The 18619-nt window shown below is 43.0% G+C and overlaps 2 long non-coding RNA genes across 2 annotated transcripts in view; one reads left to right on the top strand and one right to left on the bottom strand.

Annotated features, from left to right (window-relative positions):
- The window catches only part of LOC131821896 (uncharacterized), a 45952-nt gene that overhangs the window by 12170 nt on the left and 15163 nt on the right, over positions 1–18619 (top strand). The gene's annotated exons all lie outside the window — the stretch shown is intronic.
- Positions 1–18619, bottom strand: part of LOC131821897 (uncharacterized) — a 32016-nt gene that overhangs the window by 7445 nt on the left and 5952 nt on the right. Inside the window, exon 2 of the long non-coding RNA XR_009350013.1 lies at positions 3351–3536. This is a non-coding gene — a long non-coding RNA (uncharacterized LOC131821897). The remainder of the gene's footprint in view (positions 1–3350; positions 3537–18619) is intronic.

The following is an 18619-nucleotide window of genomic DNA, read 5'->3' as shown; positions in this document are numbered from 1 at the left end:
ATTTATAATTTTAGGAGGAAACTTCATTCTGTTTTTCATTGTGGCTGCACCAATTTACATCCCTAACAGTGCATAAAGATTCTTTTTTCTCCACACCCTACCCAACACTTGTATTTTATTTTTAAATAAATACTTTGAAGCATTTAAATATTCTATATTTAAATATTGTATTTATAAATTCAAGTGTTATATCTATACTTTTTCATTTTTTTAGTAACCATTTTTTTAGTAACCTTTTAACTTGGGGCTTAAACTCATGACCCCGAGATCAAGAGGCACATGCTGTACCAACTGAGTCAGCCGGGTGCTCCTTTATCTATATATTTAAATATTATATATAAGATATAAATATTTTAAACATTTAAATATTCAATAAATACTTTTATTTTTTCTTTTCTTTTTTTTAAGATTTTATTTATTCATTTGACAGAGAGAGAGAGAGACACACAGCGAGAGAGAGAACACAGCAGGTGGAGTGGGAGGGGGAGAAGCAGTGTTCCCGCTGAGCAGGGAGCCCAATGTGGGGCTGGATCCTAGGACCCTGGGAGCATGACCTGAGCCGAAGGCACGTGCTTAACAACTGAGCCACCAGGTGCCCCTTTTCTTTTCTTTTTTTTAAGTAACCTCCATGCCCAATGTGGACCTAAACTCATGACCCGGAGATGAAGAGTCACATTCTCCACTGACTGAGCCATTCACGTGCCCCCAAATAAATATATATTTTTTAAAATTAGAGAGTGGGGGGAGTAGGGGCAGAGAGAGAGAGAGAATCTTTTTTAAATTAACATATAATGTAATTATTTGCCCCAGGGGTACAGGTCTGTGAATCATCAGGCTTAGACACTTCACAGCACTCACCATAGCACATACCCTCCCCAATGTCCATCACCCAGCCACCTAATCCCTACCCCCCCACCCCTAGCAACCCTCAGTTCCTGAGATTAAGAGGCTCTTTGTCTCCAGAGAGGGAGAATCTTAAGTAGGCTCCACACCCAGCACGGAGCCCCATGCAGGCCGGTGTTGTGTAGGCTCAATCTCACAACCCTGAGATCATGACCTGAGCTGAAATCAAGAGTCTGTCGCTTTAATGACTGAGCCACCCAGGCGCCCCCCAAAATAAACACTTTTCAATAAATATTTTAAAATAAATAATCTCTTGTCTTTTTGGTGATAGCCATTCTAACAGGTGAAAGGTGATATCTCATTGTGGTTTTAATTTGTATTTCCCTGAGGATTAGAGATGCTGAGTACCTTTTTGTGTATCTGCTGGCCATTTGTACGTGTCCTAAAAATGTACATTAAAACAATTTATCCGGGACACTTGGGTGGCTCAGATGGTTAAGCATCTGCCTTCGGCTCAGGCCATGATCTCGGGGACCTGGGATCGAGCCCCATATTGAGCTCTTTGATCAGCGAGGAGTCTGCTTGTCCCTTTCCCTCTGCCCCTCCCCCTGCTCATTCTCTCTCTCGCTCGCTCTTGCTCACACACTCTCTCTCTCAAATAAATAAATAAAATATTTAAAAACAAAACAAACCCAATTTATCTAAACATTTGTCAGTCAAGAAGAGTCTATAAAGCTACCAAAGCATTAATTCGAGGTTTTAGGGATTGTAATCCAGAAGACACAGAGTGGCCCCAAATCATTGAAAGTGTGCTCTGAATAGTGAGCAGAGAGCGCAGGTGTACAAAGCAAAATTCACAGTTATATAACATGTTTTGAAAGAATTATGACGTGTGCTGGCTGAGTTTAAACTGACTATCTAATAGATGACTGGCTATTTAGCTAACAGGTGTTACATTATCTCTATTTCAGTACAAGGTAGGAGGATGTGTTCCAGGAGATGGTACACTTGCAACTGATAAAAGTCAGAAGTTTATAGTGTTCTGAGAATTGAAACAGGAGAGTTTATAGTGTTCTGAGAATTGAAACAGGAGAATTGAAAAGAAACAAGTAGCACAGGCTCTGCTTGCTCAATGTCCTTTTGACTCTTTTTTGTATGACTCTTTTCGAAATGCTTACTTCATTTTGAATCTGCTTTCACCCATTTATTATCCAATAATGGCAGAGAAATATGAAAAAGATATGATCTCTACCTTTGAGGCTCTTAGAGTCTACAAAAAGGGAGACAAGCATGTTAACAAATGCACACTAAAGTTACCTAGGTGCAGAATTAGAAATCTTCATGTGGCTCTGAGGGTTCCAAAGAAGGGCAAGGTAGGCTTAGTTAAGGTGGTACACCTTGTTCTGTCTTGACAGATGATCAAAAATCAGTGGCAGACTAGTGTCTGTGACTCAGAGTGGGTACCTGTATCCCCATTGAAGCAGTAAGAGCAATGATGTAGGGTTGTGATGGGTCGACATGGAGGAAACTGGAGGGGATTACGCTAAGTGAACAAAGTCAATCGCTCATATGGTTTCACTCATATGTGGAACATTAAGAATAGCGCAGAGGATCATAGGGGAAGGGAGGGAAAGCTGAATGGGAAGAAATCAGAGAGACAGAAAAACCATGAGAGACTCTTGACTCTAGGAAACAAACTAAGGGTTGTGGAAGCGGAGGTGAGTGATAGGATGGGGTACCTGGGTGATGGGTATTGAGGAGGGCCTGTGTTGTGATGAGCACTGGGTGTTACATACAACTAATGAATCATGGAACACTACATCAGAAATAATGATGTACTCTATGTTGGCTAATTGAATTTAAATAAATTTAAAAAAGAAAAAGATATTGGGAGGTTCAGATAGGGATGATGTGGTGTCTGGCTAAACTAACTTAGGGTTCTTGCTAAAACTAGATTTTATAAGAAAGTGCCCAGATGGGGCTAGAAGAAGTTTCAGGAGGCTGACCAAAGTTTGGTCTAACAAAAAATCTTTGTCAGCATCACCAGGGAATTTAGGCCACAATATTGTTCAAATACACAGATGAGTACCCTAAGTCTTGGAGATTTTAGGAAACCTGCTCAAGAGTTTCATGGATATTGGGTGGCCCTTGGCCAGCTCAGTTGGAACAACACGTGACTCTTGATCTCAGGGTAGTGAGTTAAGCCCCACATAAGGTGTAGAGATTACTTAAATATATATATATATATATATATATACATATATATATATATATATAAATTAACTTCAAAAAAAACTTGTATGGCTATACAAACATCAGAGAATGTAAATGGAATATCAGGGCAGGATGAACTGGGTTCATAGAGCAGTTCATAGAGCAAAAGTCAAATGAAACAAAGAGAAGTCTAGTGAATACATCATCACAAAATTTTTCTTGTATATTTCAGGTATGACCATTTCTCACATGTCTACTGCTGCCACCCGAGTCCAAACCACAGTCACACTCACCTGGGCTGCCACAGTATTCTGACTAGTTCCCCTGATCCCGCCCACGCTCCTCTACAGGTTGTGTTCCACTTGTCCTCTACATATTTCAGCGATCTTCATGGTCCTTTTATTCATTTGGTAGACAAGGAAACTTGCGTAGATAATTCTAGTTGACTTCATCTCACAACTCTTCGGTCCTCCCAGCCCCTAAGCAAGAGGAAAAAATAACCTCAAAGTACATGAACCCAAGTTGACCCATTCCCCACCAGTTCATGGGAAAGTCAGCCTGACCATTGTTTCAGCCACCTCAAAGAGTCTCACCCACTTTCTTTGCTCAATTCCCAGCCTGCCAGATGGGGGAAAAATGCTCCATTTTGTTTTTTATTTCATAAATCTCGAGTATCTTTTTTGAAACAGGTGCTGTCCTACTTACTAGAGAACAGGATGGTGAACAAGACACCATCTTGTAAGCTCATATTCTGGTGCTTATATTCTAATAAAGGATATTGAAAAAACAAGTAAATAAACAAGAAAAGAGAAAGTTCACACAGTGCAATAAGCGCTAGGAAGAAAGCAGAGTGTTGCATTGGATTAGAAAATAATAAAGTGGGGGCCAGCTTAGACTGAGTGGTTGGCAAAGGTCCCCCTGGGCAAATGACATAAAGTCTGAAACTCAAAGGAAGAGAAGGAGGGGTGGGGTTGGTGTGTGGGAAGTCGGAAAGAGAACAGTAAGTTCAAAGACCCTGAGGTGGAACCAAAATTGGCAAGTTCAGTAAACTGAAAGAAGAGCAGAATGTTCTCAGTACACATTGAGCATGAAATGTGCCTGAGAGGTAGACAGGAATCCAATTATGTAAGGCCTTGGTGACTATGGTAAGAAGTTTGTATTTTATTCAAGGTATGATGGGAAAGTACTGAAGAGTTAAGCAGGAAAGAGAAATAATTAAATATCCCTTGATAGTTTGTGGGAAGTGGATTAGAATGGTTAAGGATGACAGTGGGAAGATGAGGTAGGAGCTCTAGTCAGGTGAGTGATAATGGTGGTTGGGACTAGACTGCTGGCCATAAAGATGGAAAGGACTGGATGGATCTGAAGATATATTTTGGAGGTAGAACCAAATCAAATGAAAATTATTTTTAAAAATCCACTTTTTAAAAAAAATATTTTATTTATTTATTTGACACAGAGAGATCTCAAGTAGGCAGAGAGAAAGAGGAGGAATCAGGCTCTCTGAGCAGAGAGCCTGATTCGGGACTTCATCCCAGGGCCCTGAGATCATGACCTGAGCTGAAGGCAAAGGCTTTAACCCACTGAGCACCCAGGTGTCCCAACTGCTGATGCTTGTAGGAAGTACAATCCCGAAAGACTTTAAGCTTTCTGGTTGGACAATCAACTGGTTGGTGTTGACTTTTAATGAGATCAAGACAACCGAACAGGACACAAGGTAAAGGCTATACACAGGAATTAAAATTTCTGGACACATTAAGTTTCAGATCGGCTTAGTCTTCTTGACTCTGGACAAGGTAAATACAAAATGGTCCTTGGTGAAAATATATGTGACCTAAATTGGCACAACAACAAATTGGGAACTAACAGGGGGGAAAAAAAGAAGGATATCTGTAAAAGATGTTCAGAAAAGAAAACCACGCAGAACTGTTGTGCTTCTTAGAGAATCTATCTGAAACTTTCAAATAATAACCCTATGAGGCAGGTATAGAATTATTGCTCTCATACAGATGAGTAAACAAAAGGAAAGGAAGCTTAAGAAAACTCATCCAAACTACACAGGTAAGGGGAGGGGCTAGGATTATGTAAATTGTAATAATTTATGGTAAATGTAGGAAAATATTACCTTATTTTTCTATGACCTTGTATCAAACAGTACGTTACTGGACCCAGGTCCAAACCAGTCCTTCTACATTGGGGCTGATGATTCCGGGGCTTGGGACTCTGTAAACCACATGTCTGCCAGCAGGGGGAGTGAGAGAGAGTCAGAGAGACTGTAAGGTTGGAAAAGGAGGAGGCTTGCTCCTCCCGAAAGCTCCCTACACACTGGCAGCCACAGTCCTTCCCACAGAAGCATCTGAATCCCACTGGCAGTTCTTCCAACATTTGGACAGCTAGCGTCATTGTTGCTATAGCTCAGCGCAAAGATAGCAGCCCCAGTTAGCCGCACCCCTCCCCCGAACTCTGGTTCTCAGTCCCTTCCTCCAATTTTCTAAGGGTTTTTTTTTTTTTAAAGATTTTATTTATTCATTTGACAGAGAGAGATCACAAGTAGGCAGAGAGGCAGGCAGAGAGAGAGAGAGGAGGAAGCAGGCTCCCTGCTGAGCAGAGAGCCTGATGCGGGACTCGATCCCAGGACCCTGAGATCATGACCTGAGCCGAAGGCAGCGGCTTAACCCACTGAGCCACCCAGGCACCCTTTACTGTTTTTTTAAAGATTTTATTTACTTATTTGACAAAGATCCCAAGTAGGCAGAGAGGGAGGGGGAAGCAGGCTCCCTGCTGAGTAGAGAGACTGATGCCCCAGCTCGATCCCACGACCGTGAGACCATGACCTGAGCTGAAGGCAGAGGCTTTAACCCACTGAACCACCCAGGTGCCCCTACTTATTTATTTTAAGTAACTCTGCACCTAACGTGGGGCCAGAACGTGACCCCAAGATCAAAAGTCGCATGCTCCACAGACTGAGCCAGCCAGGAGCCCCTCAGAGTTTTAATAATGCCAGCTTCTTCCTTTTGTTCACTCATCCATGATGCCTTAGAGTCCTCTCTTTATCTTTCACAGTTAACATTTGTTTATGTTAAATTCTCTTTTCAAATTATTACCTATTATTTATTTTAGAATGGAACACAGAATTAAAGGATGTCCCTTTAACAGTGACTTTCCTGGATTCTCTCTCTTTTTTAATTTAAATTCAATTAGCCAACATAGAGTCCATCTCCCATTTTTTTTTTTAAAGATTTTATTTATTTATTTGACAGAGAGAAATTACAAGTACACTGAGAGGCAGGCAGAGAGAGAGAGAAGGAAGCAGGCTCCCTGCTGAGCAGAGAGCCCGATGCGGGACCTGATCCCAGGACCCTGAGATCATGACCTGAGCCGAAGGCAGCGGCCCAACCCACTGAGCCACCCAGGCGCCCCAATCTCCCATTTTTTGATGTAGTATTCAATGATTCATCAGCTGTGTACAACACCCAGGGCTCATCACATCCCATGCCCTCCTTAAAGCTAAAGAGATAATTACAAGTTTTCCAGTAAATGTATTGAATAAAAGCACTTTTTTGCCCAGTGGATAGAATACAACTCAATTGGATTCTGTGCATAAGGAGAGCTTTCTTTCAGGAGACTGGGTTGTTTTGTTTTTTTTTTTTTTTTGCCTCCAGAACTTATTTATTTTGCATGACTACCCTGTATCCTTTGACCAACACCCCCCCAAGGTCCCGCTCCTCCTAGCCCCTGGCAACCACCCTTTTGTTCTCTGCTTCTACATGTCTGACTCTTTTAGATTGCATATATTAAGTGAGATCATGCCATCTTTTGTTTAAACAAACGATGTGGTTTCTGTCTCTTAACTGACCCTGGTTGATACAGGTTTGAAAAATGAAAATTACCAGCCAATGTCCTTTCTGAACACGATGCTAAATCCTAAATAAAATTTTAGTAAACTCAGAAGCAAAACGGTTAGAGGACCAGCCTGTGGATATGAAATAGATCATCCTGGTGGAGCAGGCCTAATTAGCTAAACCATTCATTTGATATTCTCTTATGGAATACCAGCCATAGGCAAGATGCTCAGGAACAGGCCACGAGTCTGGGAGAAAATACTTGTAAATCATATATCAGATGAAGAATTCGTATCTAGGACATATAAATAACTCTTGTAACTCAGTAGTAAGTCTAATAACCCAATTTTTAAATTGAGTGGGGCACCTTGGTGGCACAGTGGGTTAAGCATCTGACTTAGTTTCTTTCTGGGTCATGATCTCAGGGTCATGGGGTTGAGTCCCAAGATGGGCTTCGCAATCAGCATGGAGTCTGCTTGAGATTTTCCCCCTCCCTCTGCCCCTCCCCCTCAGGCTCTCTCTCTCTAAAAAATAAATCTTTTAAAAAATAATCAAAAATGGACAGAGGGTTTGAATAGACATTTCACCAAAGAAGATAAATGACCTTTCTTCCTCATCCATCTCAGCATACAGTGTACTATTTCACAGTATGACATTTTTTTGTCATTTAAATTACCATATTCTTTATTATATAACCTTAACAATTGAGTCGATCTGTTTAAAATATAAATCTACTCAAGTTAATTATAAACAAGTTTTCAAAAATGTATTATATTTATAACAAATGTAAATAGAATAAAGATAGGCTATTCAATATAAAAAAAAAGGAAAAGATAAATGAATAACCAATAAGCACATGAAAAGATGCTTAACATTGTTAAGGAAAACAAAATTAAAACTACAAGGATATAACACTTCACACACCTAAGAATGGCTATAATCAAAAAGACAGACAATTTATAGCAGCAATGGCCACAGTCGCCAAACTGTGGAAAGAACCAAGATGCCCTTCAATGGACGAATGGATAAGGAAGGTGTGGTCCATATACACTATGGAACATTATGCCTCCATCAGAAAGGATGAATACCCAACTTTTGTAGCAACATGGACGGGACTGGAAGAGATGATGCTGAGTGAAATAAGTCAAGCAGAGAGAGTCAATTATCATATGGTTTCACTTATTTGTGCAGCATAACAACACGGAGGACATGGGGAGATGGAGAGGAGAAGGGAGTTGAGGGAAATTGGAAGGGGAGATGAACCATGAGAGACTATGGACTCTGAAAAACAATCTGAGGGTCTTGAAGGGGCGGGGGGTGGGAAGTTGGGGGAACAAGGTGGTGGGTATTAGGGAGGGCACTGATTGCATGGAGCACTGGGTGTGGTGCAAAAACAATGAGTACTGTTATGCTGAAAAGAAATTTTTAAAAAATGACTATTAAAAGTTATTAAAAAAAAAAAAGACAGACAATAACAAGTGTTGGTGAGATTGTTGAGAAACTGGAACTCCCACAGAATCCTCGTGGGAATGTAAAATGGTGCAGCTGCTCTGAAAAACAATTTAGCAGTTTATTAAAAAGTTAAACATAAATTTACCATATGACCCAGCAATTCCATCCCTAGCTGTGTACCCAAGAGAAATTAAAATATGTCTATACCAAGACGTGTATTCAACTGCTCATAGGAGCAGTTTTTAAAGATTTTATTTTTAAGTAATCCCTAGACCCAACATGGGGCTCAAGCTCACAACCCCAAGATCAAGAGTCGCGTGTTTCACTAAGTTAACCAGGCACCCACATAGCAGCATTATAATAATAGCCCCCAATTTGGGAAAAAAAAAAAAAAAACCAATGTCCACCAACCAGTGAATAAATAGAAAAAATGCAGTACGGTTCATTCTGATGCAGAGTTCATTGAGGAAAGCTGGATGAATGATTGGTTCTTTCCCTTTATTTACCAGCTTTATTTATTTTTTTTATTTAAGAATTTATTTTTAAGTAATTTCTACATCCAAGGGGTCTTAAACTCACAATCCCAAGACCAAGAGTCACACTCTCCATCCTCTGAGCCAGCCAGGAGTCCCTATTTACTGTTTTAAAAATAATCATTTGATTTTCTAACATGCACCAAAGATGACCAAGGAATTTCTCAGCATCATATTTTTTAAAGTAATCATGATGAATTTATTGATTGATGAGTACTTGATGTGTTTAGTTTCTACTGATAGCTTTCAAGTTGATACATACTCATGTAAAATACAGAAAAGAAAAAGAAAGGCATCGGTAATCAAATGCACCAGAAGCAACCTCTATGAACATTTTGATGTATTTTTTTTTCAGTCCTTTTTCTATCCATAGAATTTTACTGGGTGTGAACATACTAGATTCCAAATATTTCGGCATTTCTCCAACACAAAGATGAACGCTGCCACGTGCCATAGCTCTAAAGACAGCTTAAAGACCTGTTTTTGGGGACGCCTGGGTGGCTCAGTTGGTTGGACGACTGCCTTCGGCTCGGGTCATGATCCTGGAGTCCCGGGATCGAGTCCCGCATCGGGCTCCCAGCTCCATGGGGAGTCTGCTTCTCTCTCTGACCTTCTCCTCGTTCATGCTCTCTCTCGCTGTCTCTCTCTCAAGTAAATAAATAAAATCTTTAAAAAAAAAAAAAAAAAAAAAAAAAAAAAAAAACCTGTTTTTGGTACTCTCAGAGCTCGGCACACCGGTCCTGCTGTCTTTTTAAATTAATTGATATATTTATTTGGGAAAGAGAGAGAGCATGTGGGCAGGGGGAGGGAGAGAGAGAGTCTTAAGCAGACTCCCCACTGAGCACAGAGCCCCACAAGGGGCTTGATGGCAGGACACTGAGATCATGACCTGAGCCTAAATCAAGAGTGGACCGCTTAACCGACAGAGCCACCCGGGTGCCCCAATGGTCCTGTTGTCTTAACAATAGTACACAGTGATTTCTCCATGAATCCTGTGATACAGGAGTCTGCAGTATAGCAAGGAAGACAACACAAATACAGTAACTATAATTCAAGGTAAAAACTATTGGGTGGCATGGAACAAAAATTATATGGGAGTCGAAAGGAAGGAGAGATGCCTTCTGCTGATGAAGTATCCTTCCCATGATACTGCCTTCCCAAGTGAAGTCACCTCTGTCCTGTGGCTGGCATCTCTTGTTATGTTACTATGATTATCCAAAAAAGAAATGAAGGACTCTAGATCAGTTCTTCCCCATAACTATGTTAAAATCACATGGGTACTTTTAAAACTCTTAGGGCTGCACCACAGAACCAATTGTGTCAAATTCTGGGAGGAGGGACCTAAGCATGGATACTTTTTTTTTTTTTTAAGATTTTATGTATTTATTTGACAGACAGAGATCACAGTAGGCAGAGAGAGAGGAGGAAGCAGGCTCCCCGCCGAGCAGAGAGCCCACGAGCAGAGAGCCCAATGCGGGGCTCGATCCCAGCATCCTGAGATCACGACCTGAGCCTAAGGCAGAGGCTTTAACCCACTGAGCCACCCAGGTGCCCCAGCATCGATACTTTTTTAAAAACTCCCCAGATGGTATGTGCAGCCAAGGTTGAGAACTGATACTTATTGTATCCAAAGCCCTCTGCCAAATTCTGGGCAGTGCTATAGAAAAATATAAAATACTTACCTGCATATGACCGCACTTCACATTTTAATGACAGGCTATTGTTACAGAAATTTTCCTTGTGCATTTCTGTCCATTCTAGCAATTAAAGTAAAACACTTCAGTTATTTGGACTCATAACTACTTGTACCTTATCAATTGCCCACTCTGACAGAACTAGTGGACCTAACATGTAAATGGGAACGGCAAGTTCAAAGCTATCAAAAAGGTAATGGCTTATCCTCCCCCATGTTGTTGCAGAAAGATGACTCTTTGATAGCATTTGTGTTTATTTTGAAAGCTAAGAATTGATACCTGCTGTAAAGAATGATTCCCGGGCGCCTGGGTGGCTCAGTGGGTTAAGCCGCTGCCTTCGGCTCAGGTCATGATCTCAGGGTCCTGGGATCGAGTCCCGCATCGGGCTCTCTGCTCAGCGGGGAGCCTGCTTCCTCCTCTCTCTCTCTCTGCCTGCCTCTCTGCCTACTTGTGATCTCCGTCTGTCAAATAAATAAATAAAATCTTTAAAAAAAAAAAAAAAAAAAAAAAAAGAATGATTCCCATCTCCATTCTCTTCATCTAGATGTCTAAAATTGGAGCCGCCATTTATTTATTTATTTATTTTTAATGATTTTACTCATTTATTTATTTGATAGAGAGAGAGAGCACAAGCAGGGGGAGCAGCAGAGGGAGAGAGAGAAGCAGGCTCCCCTCTGAGCAGGGAGCCCGACTCAGGACTGTATCCCAGGGTGCTGAGATCATGACTTGAGCTGAAGGCAGACACTTAACCAACTAATCCACCCAGGTACCCCCACCTTTTATTTACGTTTTTAAAGATTTTATTTATTTATTTGAGAGAGAAAGAAAGAGAGCACGCACGCAAGTGCACAGAGGGCAGAGGGAGCGGAAGAAGCAGTCCCAATGTGGGACTCTCTCCCAGGACCCTGAGGTCATGACCTGAGCCAAAGGCAGACACTTAACTGACTGAGCCAACCAGGCACCCCTAAAATTGGAGACTTTTAAAAATTGTTTTACTGTGGAGCGCCTGGGTGGCTCAGTCGGTTGGGCATCCACCTTTGGCTCAGGTCATGATCGCAGATCCTGGGATCAAGCCCCACATTGGGCTCCCCGTTCAGAGAATCTGCTTCTCTCTCTCCCCCTGCCGCTCCCTCTGCTTGCGTTCTCTCTCTCTCTCTGTCAAATAAATTAATAAAATCTTTTTAAAAATTGCTTTATTGTGAAGTAATTTCAAATTTACAGAAAAGTTGCAAAAATAGTACAAAGAAATCCCATATTCATATTTGGCCATATTTCCTTTATCATTCTCTAGATAGACAGACAGACAGATGGGATAGATGGTAGTAGATAGACGGTAGGCTGAGGTAGATAGACACAGACAGATCATTTTAATCCTTAGTAGAATAAGTTTATTGCTCTTTTACCCACTAAATGCTTCATAGCGTATTTCTCAATAATAAAAAACATTCTCTCATATAACCACAGTTCAGTCACAAGAATCAGGAACTTTAATATTGACATGCTATTATCCAATCTACAGTTCATAGTCACATTTTCCCCACTGTCCCAAGATTATCCTTCAAAGTACTCTTTTCCTGTCCAGGACCCAATCCGGAGTACTATGCATATCTCTCCACACAGTTCCTGTCAGCTCCTCAGCCTTCTTTGCCTTTCTTTTTTTTTTTTTTAAGATTTTATTTATTTATTTGACAGACACAGATCACAAGTAGGCAGAAGCAGGCAGAGAGGGGGAAGCAGGCTCCCCGCTGAGCAGAGAGCCTGATGTGGGCCTCAATCCCAGGACCCTGAGACCATGACCTCACGTTATGACGTGACTGGCCTATATCCTCTTCACAACCATCAATGACAAGAAAGGCAGAAAAGGGGTGCCTGGGTGGCTTAATGGGTTAAAGCCTCTGCCTTCGGCTCAGGTCATGATCTCAGGGTCTTGCCAGCTTTCTCTACCGTCAAGCTACTAATTTGGCCTTTCTAATGTCATTTTGGAGGACTTGCCAAACTCGGACTAGGAGTGAGTGAGGCATTTGAGGCACAAAATGCAAGGAGGGGACACTCTCAGGCACTCGTGAGCTTTAGCTCAGCGCCTCATAAAGAAATAGTATTTTCCCATTTTGAAAACGTCTTTTCGCTTTAGCAATTCACCTGCTGTTTCTTATCGGGCTCAGGAGGAAATCTCGCAAACTTAACGTGTTATCAGATTTGAAAAATAAAATTGAGATCAAATTCTGCCAACAGATTTAGTCCACCTGAGAAGAGGAAGCAGGAAGCGCCATCCAGGTGGGCGCGGGGTGGGGGGGCGAGGCGCGCGGGGTAGGGGGGGGACGCGGGGAACAGCAAAAGTAAAGCAGCTGGGAAAGGCGATGCTGGGCAAAAGGTCAGTGGAGCTCGGGGCGGTGAGCACAGCTCAGGATTACTGTGCAGGCCTCTTAACTGGACCCCAGATGGACTGGAGTCCATCTCTGTCCCCCTTCAGTCCCTCTCAACGCAGAACCTTTCAGTGTCATCGTGTCAGTCGTCCCCGCTCCCAGACTCAAAGGCTAGTGGCTCATCAGGTAGCCCCCAACCACCTTTCTTTTTTCTTAAAATTTTTATTTAAATTCAATTTAGGTGACATACAGCGTCTTATTAGTTTCAGGGGTAGAATCTAGTGATTCGTCAGTATCACTCCCAGGGCTCACGCCGTCACGTGCCCTCCGTCACGTGCCCTCCTTCATGCCCATCCCCCAGTCGCCCTCCCCCTCTCCAGCAGCCCTCTGTGCTTCCTGGAGTTCAGAGCCTCTCATGGTTTGCCTCTCTCTCTGGTTTTATCTTATTTTATTTTTCCTTCCCTTCCTCTCTGTTCATCTGTTTTGTTTCTTAAATTCCACCTAGGAGTGAGATCATATGGTATTTGTCTTTCCTCCGACTGACTGATTTCACTTAGCATAATGTCACCCTCTAGTTCCATCCACGCCTCAGCCACCTTTCTGACCTCTTCTCCCACCTTGGCCAGAGCTCACTGGAGCTGCTCTGCTAGAACAAAGCAAGCTCACTCCATTCGGCCTCAGGGACTTTGCAATAGTTTCCTGGCCAGGGACACTGCGTCCCAGATAGCTCCGCAGCTCTGGCTCTGCTGTCCCCTCATTCAGAGGTCTGCTTAACCTCTTCAGTGAGGCCTTCTCTGACCACCCCCAGAGCTCCTCCCTGCTCGCTCCAGCTCCCTATCACCCTTGTCTGCTTTACTTTTCTGCAAAGCACTTCCAACCATCTGATGTGCAAACGTGCATTTCTGTGCATTTCTTTGTTTTAGCTCGTTCAGCCCATTAGCAGGTGAACTCCCCTCGGGTGCACGTCTTTGTCAGCTGTGCTCACTTCTGGATCCCCAGTGCCTAGAACATGCCTGGTACATAAGAGCTCAGTGACCGTGTGTGAGTACGTGCGTGTGTGCGTGCGAGAGTGCCAGAGAGAGGGAGAAACAGAGAGAGAAAGGGAAAGGATATCTAGTAAGGCTGGTGGGTAGGTTGGAACTCTGTGCAGCTCTTTAACAGGGTGGATCTCTCAGGAAGCTCATGAGGCTTAAGGTCCTAGCAACGTGTCTCCGTGTCCATACGCTTAAATTTGCAAAACCAAAATGTATAAGCTGAAATCAATTTAAAACGTTGTCTCCTGGGGCGCCTGTGTGGCTCAGTTGGTTGAGCAACTGCCTTCGGCTCAGGTCATGATCCTGGACTTCCAGGATCGAGTCCCACATCGGGCTCCCAGCTCCTTGGGGAGTCTGCTTCTCCCTCTGACCTCCTCGTTTCTCATGCTCTCTCTCACTCATTCTCCCTCAAATAAATAAATAAAATCTTTAAAATAAATAAAAATAAAAATAAAACGTTGTCTCCTTGCATTCCAGTGTCCCCTCTCACACTTCCTGCGGGAGCTTTGTCCTGCATCAGTTTAGCTAAGCTGGCACCATGTTCTCTCCCCTCTGTGGTTCCAAGTTAGCACCGGCCACTAGACACGTTTTCGTGGGAGGCAGGTGTGAATTTGCAGCCCCATTTTTGCAGCTCTGAAGGTTAGCCCAGGGTGCCAGGCTCCGTGGCAGCTTGCCTGCAGTGTCGCTGATCTGACGCCCCCACACTTAGATGGGACTGGGCAGCACTCAAGCCCACAGCTCCCTCAGCGTCTCCCAGATGTCCTCCTCCTTCCCAGCTGCTCTCCCGATGACCTACAGCGATTTCGGGATGGACCACAGACACAGCGGCAGCAGCCCACGCAGCCTTGTCCACCGGCTCCCACAGCTGCCAAAGATCTGACCCCAGAATGAGTCTCTTACTATATATCACCCGTGGCAGGTCGGCTTCCTCCATGAACCCTGACCCATACATTTCCCATCATGCTCAGGGGCATTGGCGTGGCCACAGGCTTTTGGGGGCCCGCCCAGCTAAGGGGAAGTTGAGTTGGAGACTCATTTTGCTAGGATTCAGAGACACGAGTTTACACGGTTTACAACTGCTTCCATGAGGGGTTAGGGCACTAAGAGCCACCCACATGGGAATGGTTCCCAGGAATATTCCCCTGGCCTACTGCGGAGGGCCCAGAGGGCACATGGCAATTTGATTGTGTCTTATAGCACCTGGCACCAGAAGTACGTGGCCAGGGGGTGCTGGATAAGAAACAAGATTTAAAATGTCCAGAGCCTGGGGGGCCTCCAGCTAGGTCAGTAGAGCACGTGACTCTTGATTCAGGGTGGTTCAAGCCCCACAAGTTCAAGCCCCACAAGTTCAAGCCCCACACTGGGTGTGGAGCCTACTTTAAAAAAAAAAAAAAAAAGATAAAATGTCCATAGTCAGAAGCATGTCTCTAGAAAGTTCTTCCAATCATATCATGTGATTCTTTTTTTCAGATTTTTTTTTTTTTATTTTTTTTTTAAAGATTTTATTTATTCATTTGACAGAGAGAAATTACAAGTAAGCAGAGAGGCAGGCAGAGAGAGGAGGAAGCAGGCTCCCCGCTGAGCAGAGAGCCCGATGCGGGACTCGATCCCAGGACCCTGAGATCATGACCTGAGCCGAAGGCAGCGGCTTAACCCACTGAGCCACCCAGGCGCCCCAGATTTTTTTTTTTTTAAAGATTTTTTTTTTTTTAATTTATTTATTTGACAGGCAGAGATTACAAGTAGGCAGAGAGGCAGGCAGAGAGAGAGAGAGAGAGGAGGAAGCAGGATCCCCACTGAGCAGAGAGCCCGACGTGGGGCTCGATCCCAGGACCCTGGGATCATGACCTGAGCCGAAGGCAGAGGCTTTAACCCACTGAGCCACCCAGGCGCCCCTTTTTTTCAGATTTTGTGGTGCTTCTGGTGTTTGTCAGCTTTTTAACCTTTGCAATTTTCTGTGATTTCTTTTCTCATTCCAAATAATTATTCACTTTTGTAGCTAATATTATACTATTAAGTTTGTATTATTGTTCTTTTTTTTTAAGATTTTTTTTTTTATTTGACAGAGAGAGAGAGATCACAAGTAGGCAGAGAGAAAGCAAGGGAAGCAGACTCCCTGCCTAGCAGAGAGCCGATGTGGGGCTCCATCCCAGGACCCTGGGATCATGACCTGAGCTGAAGGCAGAAGCTTTAACCCACTGAGCCACCCAGGTGCCCCTGTATTATTGTTCTTTAAGAGGGCCCCCAAACTGCATCATCTTCAGGACCCATGAGACCTGGAGCATCTCCTGCTCTTAACCATCAAGTTGGAGTAGTTAGCTTTTATCCTGGAGGCAATAGGGAACCATCACAGGATTGTGGCTGAAGAATGGAATAATCAGATCTGTACCAAGCTGTGGTATGCTGAAGCAGGGTCATATTGGCTCGTGAGAGGTTAACTGTTAAATTTTCAGAATTTTTACGAAGTGGTTGACGTCGTATCAGTAGCTTAAAATCAGCAGCAGCCACCGTGGGGGCATTTATCCACAGAAATTGGCAAAGGCTGCAAATCAGGCCCTCCTCCAGCCCTGCCCCTGGAGAGCTTGTTGTTAACCATACCAATACACCACTGATAACCAAGTGATTTTCTTGGTCATATAGCTTTATGAGAAAATACGCCTATAATTATTTTACTCTCAAGTGTAATTGATCAAGATGGGGGTTGGGGCAGAACAAAGGAATGAAGGTGTCACAAAGCAGTACTTAAGAGCTTTGAGTACCTGAAGATAAAGAAAGGAAAAGGATGAGAAACCCTCAAGACAAACAAAAGGGCACCCACTCCCAGCTTTGCCTGAGATCAGTCTTGCTGATCTTCGGTTCTATGGGGCGTGGGTCATTACTGCAATGGAGACCTTTGAGTGTGTGTGTTGCATGTTCTGTCTTAGTCACTCGGGGAAGCACTGGTTATGACATATGCAACTGAATATTTTAGAGCCAGTATAGAATGTCATTGCCTTTGCCTCTGTGGGGATTTCAAAATGTATATTAAAATAAATTTAAATGTAAATATTTTTACTGATATTCTAAAATCACAGACCATATTTCATCTAGTCGAACATGTCATGATTATAAGCTACACCACTGTTTTAGGTCTAACTAAGAAAAATTGCTGCCAACTGCCCATTAGACAAAATCTGGTGAAAAAAATGTGTCTCAAAATCAGGAAAATATGAAATAGCCCTTAGAGATCTTCTGGGCTAAAAGTGTCCTTCGAGAAGTGAGGAAATTCTAGCCCGGGAAAGGCATACTATCTACTTAAGGTCGTAGGCTTAGTTAGTAGTCAGAGCTGAACACGGAAAACCCAGTTATCCCTCTGCCTAGGTCAGAGCTCACAGTGAGAGTTTCATTTGCCAGAGGTAGTGCTAGTGGTTAGTCTGGAGGTTTCTTCCAACTCTAAGAACATGATATGCAAAAATATACAAGTCATCCTCAAATAAATCAGAAAATATTATATGGAACAGAATGATAACATTTACTAAAGAGGCCCCGTATTAAGCATTGGTTCCCATTACAGATGTCTACTGTTTGTAATAGTGTCTAGCTGATCTATTTATTGACACATTGTAGGCTCTCGAAAAATAGTAGATGGGTATATCTGGCTCCATGACTATCTCTGACTTTGGACCATTTGCTTCAACTCTCCGGAGTCTGTTTCTTCGTTTATTAAATGGACATAGTAATATCCGTCTCTTAGGTGTGTAGTAAGTCAAGTCAGGTGGGTGTGTAAGTGTGCCTGGCACAGTAGCTGGCCAAGGGTGAGAACATCAATGTTAGTTTCCTCTAGGTCTTAAGTTACTGTTGTTAGATCCAAAATTATGTAAATGTCAGTACAGGAAGCCATTCAGAAAAACCAATATTCCTATGGAGTCTAGTACTCTAGACTTGCATGGTCGAATATGGTAGCCACTAGCAACATGTGGCTATTTAAATTTATAATTAAAATTAAAAATTCAGGGGCGCCTGGGTGGCTCAGTGGGTTAGGCCGCTGCCTTCGGCTCGGGTCGTGATCTCGGGGTCCTGGGATCGAGTCCCGCTCCGGGCTCTCTGCTCGGCAGGGAGCCTGCTTCCCTCTCTCTCTCTCTCTCTCTCTCTCTCTCTCTCTGCCTGCCTCTCCATCTCTGTCAAATAAATAAATAAAATCTTAAAAAAAAAAATCAAAAATTCATGTCCTCAGTCACATCAGCCAGATTTCAAGGGTTCAGTATCTACATGTGGCTAGTGGCTGATGGACCGGAAGCACAGATGTGGAACATTTCCATCACCGCCGAAAGTTCTGGTGGACTGCACTGTTCTATGCTAACAAGCGTACAATGCTACCCATGGCTCTTTTCTCAATCCGAGTCAGGATCGTCCCAACTTTTTTACACCTAACTTCACTTGATGAATGTATTTGTGCGCCCTCCTGTGGCTAGAGATGAAAACTAGTCTGTGTTTGAGGTGGATTATTTGCAAAAGGGTTAGTTTAGAAAGCTTTAGTAATCTGACCACTAGAAAGAAAGGTAACATAGAACAGCTACATGGATTTTGAAAACTCTAGAGACTACCAAAGAAAATCTGTTTGAGGAGGTCTGATCGCCTAATGATATTATTCCTAAATATCATAGA

This window comes from Mustela lutreola, chromosome X (assembly GCF_030435805.1).
Source record: "Mustela lutreola isolate mMusLut2 chromosome X, mMusLut2.pri, whole genome shotgun sequence".
In the NCBI taxonomy this organism is placed as follows: Eukaryota; Metazoa; Chordata; class Mammalia; order Carnivora; family Mustelidae; genus Mustela; species Mustela lutreola.
This window is presented reverse-complemented; position numbering and strand designations above follow the sequence as displayed.